We start from the raw sequence: 12,623 nt of genomic DNA on the forward strand, positions 1-12,623 counted from the left end.
TAAGGAACAAAAGGGAGACAAGATCACAAGCAAGGCTATGAGGTTGGGGGAGGTGGGAAAACACTAAAACACAAAGGAAGGTGAGAACATAGCCGGTGTTGGCTGGTCTAGAGACCCACTTATAGGAACCAACAAGATGAAAACATTTGAACTATATGTATCAAAGGTATTATTAGCAGGTCAATTTAGCATAATATTTATGAATATAAGTTTTGGAGTATGAAAAAACTGTATTTAAATCACACTTCTAAATTTATGAGTTTTGTTATATTAAGGAATTGGGAGGATTAAATGTCTTTTTTTATAATCTCAATCAATATTAAAAAAAATCTGTACAGAGTAAATTTCACCATAAATACCTTCAACATTGAGGAAAATGTTATATAATGAGAATATTGTAGGTAGGTCATTCCAGGGATAATTCATTCACTGGCTTAACAGTCATCAAATTTTCTGGTTCTATCTTTCTGCTCTTCCATTCTCATCCTTTTAGCTTGTTTTTATAAACTGACTGTCACCACAATCATTAAGAGGCCACTAAGGATTTAAGAGTTATATGAAGATGAAAAAATGTACAGAGAAAGAAGTGGTTCTTACTAAGTTCCTATTGTCTGTGAAGACAATCTTTCCCAGAATCCCCACAGCAGATTGTCTCTGATCTCACTGGCCAGGACTGCCAAATGCTAATTCCTGGCAAGATGAATGGTATTGTGGGGAGAGGAAGAACAAAGTGTACATACACATTGCCTAACAAAGGACTCAGGTAGTATGGTCCTTCTACCCCACTTGCACTCTTGTCCTAAGTGTGTTTGTGTGTGCACACACATGTGCGTGTGTGTGTTTGAGGTATATTTGATATATAACGTATTAGTTCTAGTTTACAACATAATGATTCAGTATCTGTATATTTTACAAAATCATCACCACAATATATGTAGTTACGATCTGCTCCTAAGTGTTTTAACCTACCCCATCTCTTTCTCCTTGCTTTCCACTATGTGTTTTAAATTGATTCAATAAACTGTGATTTGAGCATCGTAATCTGGTCAGTGTCTCTTTCTGGAATAGTTTGCTTAGGAGTAATAAATTCAAAGTTTATGATAATATAATGGTAATTTCCTATTGAGAATATAGGTTTATACAGCCCTGGCCAAATTAGAGCGGCCTCCTCATACCCCAAGATTTTGGGTTCAATCTCTGGTCAGGACACATTTATGCGATGAATGCATAAATAAGTGGAACAGCAAATTGATGTTTCTCTCTCTGTCTCTGTCTCTCTGTCTCTCTATCTCTCTCCCTCTTCCTCTCTAAAATCAGTAAATAAAAAATTAAAGAGAAAGAAAATAGGTTTATATAGAGAAGAAGTGGGGTGGAAGGGACAGTAGAGTTTATCTACTTTAACTCCAGTACTTTATTCCTGGGTATTATGTAGCAGTGGAGGGATTGTTAATTTGGGCCTACCCATGTCAAAACATAAGTCATATGATAGTAATTCTAATGAATACTTCACTTTTTCACTGATATTAGTAAATTGTGAGTATAAAAAGGAAGGAGACAACTTTAATAAAGTGATAGTGTTTTGGGGTTTATGATTCATATAATGATTCTGTTCTTTGTTTTTATTTCATTTTTTTGATTTGGAAAAATGATTTCAGAAAAGTCTGAAAACTATTCATGATTGTGAAGCTTTGTAAGAGCAGCCTATAAGGAAAATAATAGGAATTAGGGTTTAGAGATGATTGGTATGTATTTAAATAACTAATAACATTAAATAACTAATAATAACTAATAATAGTAAAGTAGGCATAAGGAATAAAGACTGTCAACTGGATTAAGTGAAACACAAGTAGTATAGGTGAGAAAGAACATATTCTTTAGATCTTTGCTGGTTGGAAAGATGTGCTGTGGCAGAATTAGAAGAGAATTAAAATGATTCAGTTCCTTTTGTGGGTTCAGTAGCCCAGATGAGTAGATTTGGGGCTACAATGAAAGGAGAGGTGAGATTCCGACAGTGTGGCCTCACCGTCTTGTCATGCTTACCATGTGAGATCACTTCCCCCTTTACAATTTTTTTGTTTTGTTATGCTTTGCTTTGTTCGCATGTTCAGCAATGTTGGGCATTATTGGTTCATTTGGCACTAACAGCCACTGTCAACAGTAAACTGAATATGACACTGCCCTTTTGTGAGTTAGTTTGGGCTGCCCTTATTTTGCAAGTAGAAAGAGAGTACTGACTTCTAATAAAACTTAGGAAATCCTTAGCAAGGGCTTTATCATCTCATTAAAATTGCAGTAATTAGGGAAATCGGTCAGCCATCATCTCACTTTTGTGTGTGTGCTCTCCCACTATGCCAATTTGTCCACTCACTCATGCATTTGACATGTTCACAGGGATTTCTTCCTAAAGCAGTGAGAAAAGTGAAGCATGGATTCTTATTAGACTGATAAAATTAGACAGTACAACCCACTTAGAAAAATTCATTAGGAACTAACTTTGAATAAGAAAAGAAGGGGGTAGTTATTCTAGAGTAATTCTGTTTTTCTATAGCAGGCTTTTAAGAAAACAACTGACTTGTTTAGGTGTTAAGGAATTTATTTTCAAATAAATTATTCTCTCCAATAAGGTAATTTACTCATATATTAATGTAAAATATGGCCATCTTTTCAGAGCAAAGGATAATAGTATTCAAGTTGGGACTGTTATAATGGTAATCATTATAACTTATATTTATACACTTGTAAGTGATCTATAGTTTTCAATGTATTCTCAAAAAACCCAAACAGCTAATAATAGAGAACATTTAAAATTATGGTGAATCCAGTTAAAATTGTTTCTGAAGAATGTTTATTGATGGAAAATGTTTCTTCTATAATTATAATTAAAAATAGGTATGGAACTCTAAATATAGCATAATGCTAATTATATATGAACATATACATTTTACTATCTTATTCTAGTTTCTATATTTATTTCTTTTTATAAATGCATCTATCTAGTCTAGTAGGATATATACCAAAATGTTAAAGATTAATTCTTAGTTTTTATTACATTTTTTATACTTTTCTATTTTTTTTTTACTTTCTACAATGTATATATATATATATATTTTATAAAATAATGTTAATTAGAACTAAACTCTTTGACTTAGCTAATTTAATGGTTGATAAGAGTGAGAGTCTTCAGACATCTCCTACCAAGTAGGGAGAATGGGTGCCTGAGAGGGACTGCTGTTGAGTTAGGCAATAAGATATGTGATGCTATTCATACCCCTCATGCATGGAGTATCAGAAGAGTAGACAGTATGAAGTCTCACTGCACAAATAAAGAAACTGGGTGATGTCTTTAAGATGGCAACATAGGTCATTTCCAATTTTAGTCCCCCTCAGAAGACCAAGTGGCAACTATCCATACACAAGACACTATTCTGAAAATCCTAGAACCTGGCAGTAAAGCTGAAGGGCCCTCTTGGAGCACAGAGACCAGCAATGACCTCATTGGGAGGGTAAGAGGAGCAATTTCACTTTGATTGTATTGTCTCTCTCTGGGGCTGGTGCAGCACTACACGGAAGGGTCTGCCCTGGGTCTACAGTTTCTCCAGTAGGAAAAGAGAGCCCAAGGTGAACATCCAGCTTCCTCAGCACTTGGGGGATGCTTCCTGGGAAGCCCACTTGAGTCTTGCCTCAAGGGGATCACTGTGGGAATCTGCAGGACTTGACGAGTGGGGATCAAATATAGCCTGAGAAGGGGAAGGGCTTACAGCAACTATCACTCAGATCTTGGGGGAGCAGGTTCATGCTCACAATGGTGTCTCAGAAGAGACCCTGGCCAGCAGCTCAGGGCATCTGCAGAACTAAGCTGTTGCCCCATCTGTTGAGAGAATTCAGCTTGCAGTACCAACTGATTTGCCCCAGTCAATGGGCCCGACTTGCCATGGAACCCATTCCGTGGCCTTGCCCAGGCAGAGAAGAAAATTCAAAGCCACACTAACTGCTGAACATAATATCCAGTCCTGCCCTCTGGGAAGTGTGGCCACAGATGCTCAGCAACCATGGAGCACATCCTACAGCCTATCCATCATGAAGCCCAGCCTGCAGCCCTGCCCAACTTTGGGGCACAGCCTGTGGCCCATCTGTTCCAGAGCAAAACCTGAGGCTCCATTCAACTAGCCTGTTTCTAGCCTGAATGTGGAGTGCAGCCAGAGACACCATCTGGTTGGGAACACAGCCTGAGGCCCCACCCAAGCAGGAGCAATTGCAAGCCCAGCTGCAGCCCTGCCCAATTGTGGAGTCCAACCAGTGGCACCACTCTGCCAGGGAAAATAGCCCACAAAACCCCACTGACCAGAGATAATTGCAGAAAGATATTGCAGACACAAACAAATTCAAAGTTATTTTGTGTTTGTGGATCAGAAAAATTAATATTGTTAAAATGTCCATACTGCCCAGAGTAATCTATAGAATCAAATGTAATCTATATCAAAATTCCAATGGCATTTCCTACAGAAATAGAAAAAAAAATCCTAAAATTTTTATGGAATAACCAAAGACCTCAAATAGCCAAAGCAGTTGTGAGAAAAGCCAAATCTGGAGGCATCACACTTCCTGATTTCAATCTATATCACAAAGGTATAGCAATCAAAACAGTATGGTGTTGGCACAAAAACAGACATATAAATCAATGAAACAGATTAAAGAGCCCAGAAATAAACCCACACATATGTGGCCAATTAATATTTGACAAGTATTCTCAATTAATAAATGGTGTCGGAGAAAATGGATACTCACATGCAAAAGAATTAAATTGACCTCTACCTTATACCATCACAAAATTAACTTGAAATGGATTAAATACTTAAATATAGGACCTGAAACCATAAAACTCCTAGAAGAAAACTTCTTGACATTGGAATTGGTATGAGTTTTTGGATAAGACACCTAAAGCATAAGAAACAAAAGCAAAAATAAACAAGTGGGGCTATACAAAACTAAAAAGCTTCTGCATAACAAAGTAAACAGTCAACAAAATGAAAAGGCAACCTATGGAATGGGAGAAAATATTTGCAAACCATGTGTCTCATAAGGGATTAATATCCAAAATATATAAAGAACATGTAACCCAATAGCACAAAAATAAATAATCTGATTAAATATGGACCGAGAACCTGAATGGACATTTTTCCAGTAGAGATATACCAACAGATGGCCAACAGTTATGTGAAAAAGTGCTTAACATTGTTATTAATCAGGGAAATGCAAATCAAAACTACAATATTCTCTCACCCTTTTTAGAATGGCTATTATAAAAATATAAGAGATAAATATTGGTGAGCATGTGGAGAAAAGGAAACCCTTTTACATGTTGGTGGAAACCCTTTTACATGTAAATTGGTATAGCCACTATGGAAAACAGTATAGGGGTTCATCAAAATATTAAAAATAGAACTACCACCTGAGCCAGCAATTCCATTTCTGGGTATATATTCAAAGGAAATGAAAACATGATCTCGAAGATATTTGCACTCCCATTTTCACGGAAGCATTATTCACAATAGCCAAAATATGAAAGCAACCTACGTGTCCATGAATGATGAATGGACAAAGCAAATGTGAGATATATAAACAATGAAATATTACTCAGTCATGAAAAATGGAAATCCTCCCATTTGTGGCAATATGGATGAACCTTGAGGACATTATACGAAGTGAAATAAGTTAGAGAAAGATAAAAACTTTGTGATTTCACTTATATGTGGAATCTAAAAAAGCAGCAATGAAGGAAAAATGGGAGACATCTGTAATACTCTCAGCAATAAAGATAAATTAAAAAAAATAGAAAAACCAAACTCACAGAAACAGACAGATTGATAGTTAGTTACCAAGGGCAGGTGTTAGGGAAAATGGTTGAAGATGGTCAAAGGGTACAAACTTCTAAATATAAGTAAGTTCTGGGGTGTACTGTTCAGAATGGTGACCAGAGTTAATAACATTTGTATACTTTGCAAATTGCTAACAGAGTAGACTTTAACATTTCTCACTATACACACTACACACACACACACACACACACACACACACACAGTATCTATGAGGTGATAGATGTGTTAACTAACCTTATTTTGAATAATTTCACAATATGTATGTGTATCAAATCATCATGTTGTATACTTATACAATGTTATATGTTGATTATACTTCAATAAGGCTGGGGAAGATAAAGAATAAAAGAGTCCTAGGAAAGGCTGGATCCCAATATTGATCTATTGCTAGGTGAGGAATGCTTAGAACTCTGTCTCTGGTGCTTGGAACAAGTACTTTCCCCTTTACTTTTCCCAGTGATTTGCTCTTAGATTTAAACCAACATGATATGATTTAGATTTGGCAGATGTAGAACTCCTTCTCCCAATTACTGATCTTATGAGCCTGCTGGCTTTGAGAGCTATAGGTAATTGAAATTTGGAAGAAGCTACTCAGAATTCAAATGCAATCTTACTATAAACTTATTACCCTGGAAAAGCCAGGCATAATAAATTTAAGTAGAAAGACCTGAACATTGAAACTAATCATGAGATGTCATGTTGCATGGGGAGATCAAGGGAACCCAGATGCCAATAGGGACATGCAAGCATTTTACTGCCCAGATCCCTTACTGCCCTTTTTTTTTTTTTTTTAAAGAAATAGTCCTTTATCTGGTAAAGTTGATTTACAAATAAGGAAAAGTGTTATTTAAAGATATTCTGACTCAGAACTGTTTTAAGCTTATATTATAAAGACACAGTATCATTTCTGAGTAAGTTATATATATGCCTCCACCACACTTTACAGAATTAAGAGGTTTTCTTTAGTTCACTGATGATATCATTCTATCACTATGAACTTAAGAGTGCCTCAAATACAATTGAATATATAAAAAATAGGTTAAGTTCAGCTATTCCAAGACCAAAATTACTTCCAACATTTACTTGTTGTATATTTAATAGTTCTTTATATCAATTTCATTTGTTCAATTATATGGGGGCTACATTTGTGTATCTAGGACTTATCAGAAACATGCATTGCTTAAAATGAGATATTCTCTGAATGCTTTAGTGAAATGTGTTTTTTTTATGGCAATGAGGACTAACTGGTAATGACTGCTAAAGTTGTGTGTGTGTGGTTTTGTCCATTGGAGAGCATTTGACCCTGATATCCCAACTAAATTTGGTGAGACATTTTCTTGGTCTGTCTACAAATGGAGGCAAGGTAGCGCTTTACTCTTAATAAGAAAATGTTTCCCAGTTGATCATGTAAGTAAAAGGAATCCCTCACAATCAGAAACATAGAATGCTTGCCCTCTAAAAATTTTTTAGAGGATGATCTCAACTGTTTGCTGCCTAATTTTTATGAAAGACTTGATTTCAGGAAGTGATATTTATGAAGCCTTGCTTAAAGGATGAATATGTCTTCAATTTCTCTAGGTTAGCTGTTTTCAGTGTATGGTCTGAAACTCTTTGGAGTTCCCCAGGACACTGCCAGGTAGCCGGCAACGTAAAAACTGTTTCCATAATACTACGGTATTGTCATTTTCATTCTCATTCTCTCATGAGTGTACCATGAAGTTTTGCGGGGGCTACACGACATATGTTGATATTGTCACTCGTATGTATTCTTATATTTTGAAAATTTCTCAGTTTTAATTTTCAATGTGATAAATATTGATATATTTATACACAGGATAGGGGCAAAAGTAGGTTTACAGTTGTGAGTATGTGAAATACAGTTTATTCTTGCATTATTATTTATAAATTATTGTATTATTTTCCATACAAACAACTGTAAACTTACTTTTGCTCCACCCTGTATTTATAACCCAGGTACACAAAAGCCCTTTGGGTCTACAATAATTTTCAATAATGTAAAGGGATCCTGAGAACTGCTCTAAATACATTTACAGTGTGCTCACACCAACCAGTTAAAAGCTGTGTGCCTGCAGCACACTTTTTTTTTGATATACCAAAAGTTAAACTGTGATTTAACATTATAAGCTATATGTTGGCCTATGCTAAGATTTATGACAGCAAATGATCCTGTGAAATGCATCATTTCAAGGAAGTAGTTGGAAGGATATTGTGATTTTTATTTATACAATGCACACTTTTTTGAGGTCCCATTAGAGAAATTTCTCTGATATTTCAGAATTATAAAAAAACGTTGGTCTCGACTCAGTAACTAATTCTTTTTTATAGATGCCACGAATCGTGCTGTTCCTCCGGTTTTTCTCTCTTGGCTTTGGTGTCCTGGAATATTACCATCTTTCCACCAATCATGCAGCCCCCTTCTGGCCACTGTTATGCGGATTTTTGGCATGCATTTCCATATGCTGATCTGGCTTTTTCTCACTTTGCTACTCTCATTTTTGCCCCAACTTCTACATTTATTTTCCCTACCTATATACACACAAATCCTTTTGAGACAGGGAGTATATGTACATGCACATGGCTATGTCTAAACCTAGACTCTTTTATTTGATTCTCACAATCCTGTGAGAGAAGCATAGTTGATATATCTGATTTGCTGATGAAGAAACAGAACTGACTCATTTAGCACAGATCACCTGGCTGGTAAGAATAGCTAAGGTTAGAATAGATTCTAAATCTCCTGACTTCAAGTCCACATTCTGAAAAAGAACACAATAACGTTTTCTGCAGCTACTTTTGAAGAATCCATTCGATGAAGCCCTTTAACTAAGCTGATGCACAAGCTTCTCTGTAGTGAAATGGAGAATACTGGCTGAACGACACTAATCCAGTTCCCTAAATTGCCCAAATTTGAGGAATGGAAAACGCCAACATTTTGTCGTTCACATTTGCATTTATTCAGCATTGGAAAAATCCCAATTTTTTATAGCTATGTAAATGATGGCATAAAAACTCTTGAAAAAATTCCTTGAAGACTTTAATTATCCAGTAACATAGTTACTGTTATAAAAGGTACTTGCCTTTCATGATGCCAATTTGTCCTGTCAATTTATTGCTGCTCTCTGGAAAACTGAAACACAGGGTCTAAGACATGTTTCCATGACTAAAAAATATAAAGTGGGCAATTCATAGCTTTCTTTTAGTTAGAAGAAATATTTAGTTAAGGTAGTAATCATTTCTTTTCCAATTAGCTTTTTCTTTTTCATGAGCTAGCATACCTGCTAAAGGATTATTTTTTTTCTTAACCTATAACCTATTGAGCACATAATTTCTTATAAATAATATTAAAACCCTTCCCTATTGGTAGCAACACATGGGAAAAAAAGAGGAGAGTGAAGCACTCTGAAATTGAATTAGCAAAGAGAAGGAAAGTGAGCTCACTGCAGAAAACATGTGGTAGCTTTTCCATCACCACATTGGCAGATGGTCTGATAGATTTCTTAAAATAGGAATACATTAAGGTTTTCCGTAGAAATCCTAGGCAAAGTTCATTGAACAAATAGTTTATTTATTTTTTGATGGAGCTGGCACCATCTCCAACCTTTATAAGAATTCATAATTTTTATCACAGAAAGCCCAGGTGCTTTTCATTGAAGTTTCAATACCCATTGATAAATTTGTGCCTGAGGAATCAGCAAAATATTTTAAAGTCTGACTATATTGGAGTAAATTGTAGACATCTTTCCATGAAGCGTGGAAACCAATAACTGGAAGGTCAGTTGGGGCTGCCCAGGACATAACATTTTCCGTATTTGCATTGCTTTGGCTTTGTCACTTAGAATATTGGCATGGGAACCTGTTCTTTGTGGTTTAAGAGTTGTTTTTAAGTTGCTTATTTCCCAACTTAAGTAATAATCCTCTTTTGCTGACAGCTTTTTAGTTACTGTAGAAATGATTCTATTGTCATAAACACTGCTTTATGGTTTCAGGTTGGTGTGGGGGAGGATCAGGCAGTGTTCAAAAAAGCTCATGTTTTCACCCAAACACACCCACCTAAGTACTTACAGAAGGCCCAGGGGAACAGAAGCAGAATTCTTTTCCCTGTTCTACTTTTCAAAGTTTCTTATGTGGAATCAGATGCTTTTAATACATGTTTCAAAAGAGTATTTCAGTTAACCTCCAAAAATAAACAAACCACAATTCTGCTTCCCATTTTTTTCTTAATATAATCATTTGTTCCAATTTTCCTACCTTTGAAATCAGATGCTTCAGCCTCCCTTTCTGCCTCAAAAGTTTGGCTTGATTCAAGTTTCAGAAGCGAATGCTTGGTTCTTCTGCCTTCCTTATTTTTATACCTTAATGGCCTTCATATGTTTTCTATCATTTAATTTTTTTTTATTTGGATCTCTTCTCTTTCAATTTCCATCAGATCTATTCTCTCTTTTGTCTCTTTCATTTTGTGTGTGTGTGTTTTTTTTTTATAAATCTCACTCTGCATTCTTGCTTCGAGAAAGTGAACCTTCTCTCCCACACCTGTGTTCCATTTTATACTCCTAGGTACAAGTACATGAGGTCTCATTTAAAGTATGACTCAGATCTTTCCAAAGCATTTCTCCACCTAAACTGGCTTCAAACTGACTCTAGTGATATCTGCAGTTCTTCCCATTCTAATCTGCCCCATTGAGTTGCTTCCTTCCTCCCTCCTCTGTCTGATTCTTGTGCTTTCCCAGTATAGCACTAACAGAAGAGAACGGCTTTGAGTCCACTCTTGCATTGGTTTGAATCTCAGCCCTGCCTCGCTGTATGATCTTGAACAAATTACTTTGCATCTGAATTTCCTTCCCTGAAAAATGAGGATATTGATAACTATATCCCAAAATTTTTGGAATGATTAAATGACAACATATAGTTAGAATGGAGTCATACTAAGTGTTCAATATTATACATTTTTTTTCAGTCTTCAGCAAACTCTAAAGATTACTAGAAAAATCAGAGTAATGTATAATAAATTGCTAGCTTCTAAGAGAAAATGCTTTAGGTAGCATGTTTTATTTCTTTTTCTCTCTACCCCCCCATTATGCACCTATCTATCCATTTTTGAAATTAAAATAATGAAATATCCAAACATAAAAGTATAAGAATTTATAAAACAAAATATGCATATGATCACCCACACTTAGTGTGAACAAATTTTATATTTTGCCATAATTAAATCAGATCTTCCTTTTAAAGAAATAAATACCTTAGATTTGGTTAAAATCCTCTGTGTCCCTTTTCTGATGTCAATCATCTCTCTTCCTTTCCTGAGATATAGACATGATGAATTTGTTCTTGAATATTTTTATTTATATATTTACTAGGGGCCCAGTGCACGAAATTCGTGCACTGGGGATCCCTCAGCCCAACCTGCCCCCTCTCACATACTGGGAGCCCTCAGGGGATGTCCTACTGAAGGCTTAGGCCTGCGCCCCAAAGGGAGTGGGCCTAAGCTGCAGTCTGGCCTCTCTTTGTGGGAGGCAACCGGGCTGATCAGGGGAAGGCACCAGCTCCATCACCCCGCTGCTGCAGCCACTGCCAGTCACTGCAGCCATCAAGGTGTTTTCATTAACATGGGCTGCAGTCCCTTCACCAAGAAAAAATGACAACTTTCTTTAGGCATTTTCAAGATGTGTCTTTCATAGGATATGCATTTCTTTATTTACTTTTTATCCTCACCTGAGGATATGTTTCCATTGACTTTTAGAGAATGTGGAAGAGAAAGGGAAAGACAGAGAGAAACATCAAAGTGAGAGGAACACTTTGATTGATTGCCTCCTGCATGAGCCCTGATCTGGGGCCCGGCCAGGGAGGAGCCTGCAACCTAGGTACATGCCCTTGATCAGAATTGAACCCAGACCCTGCTGTCTGTAGGCTGAGGCATTATCCACTGAGTCAAACCGGCTAGGGCAGGATATGACATTTCTTAGCCCTCCAGCAGCAGACCTTCATTTTTTTTTCCAGAAGTGTGGTGGAAAAACCCTAGATCACTTTTTTGGATTCTTATTACCCAAGTTACTAAGAATATTACCAGTGGCATACAGGAAGCTTAGCCAATGTGCAGTCAGAAAAGGTGTTTCCTCTATAGTTCACACGAATGGAGGGCTGGGCCCTGCCCAGGCCTAAAGCTTCTGGCCGAAGCATTAGGCCTGGGCAGGCCCCTCCAGCTCTCACTGATCACCGGCTCAGCCCCTGCCCAGGCCTGCCCAGACCGAAAGCCTCTTGGGCAGGAGCGGACCCCCAGATCCCTGCGATCAATCACAGGGGGTCCGCTCCTGCCCAGGCCAAAAGCAGACCCCCAGCTCCCTGCCCAGGCGATCAATCCCAGGGGGTCCGCTCTTGCACCAGGCTGAAGCAACCCCCAGCTCCCTGCGATCAATTGCAGGGGGTCTGCTCCAGCACCAGGCCAAAAGCCTCTGCCGGAAGTTGTTCTCAAGTGAGAACAACCTAGGAAAGCCACAGAATTGCTTGATATCTGGACCCACAGCCTCTCTTAATGAGGAATGATTTGGCCTATCAATAACTCTGGTGCCAGAGCGGACCCCAGCTCCCTGCAATCCATTGCAGGGGGTCCGCTCAGGGCGCCTACGTATGCAAATTAACTGCCATCTTGGTTGGACTAATTTGCCTACTCGCCCTGATTGGCTGGTGGGCATGGCTTGGGCATAGCGAAGGTGCGGTCAATTTGCATAT

Source organism: Eptesicus fuscus, chromosome 6 (genome assembly GCF_027574615.1).
Source record: "Eptesicus fuscus isolate TK198812 chromosome 6, DD_ASM_mEF_20220401, whole genome shotgun sequence".
NCBI lineage: Eukaryota > Metazoa > Chordata > Mammalia > Chiroptera > Vespertilionidae > Eptesicus > Eptesicus fuscus.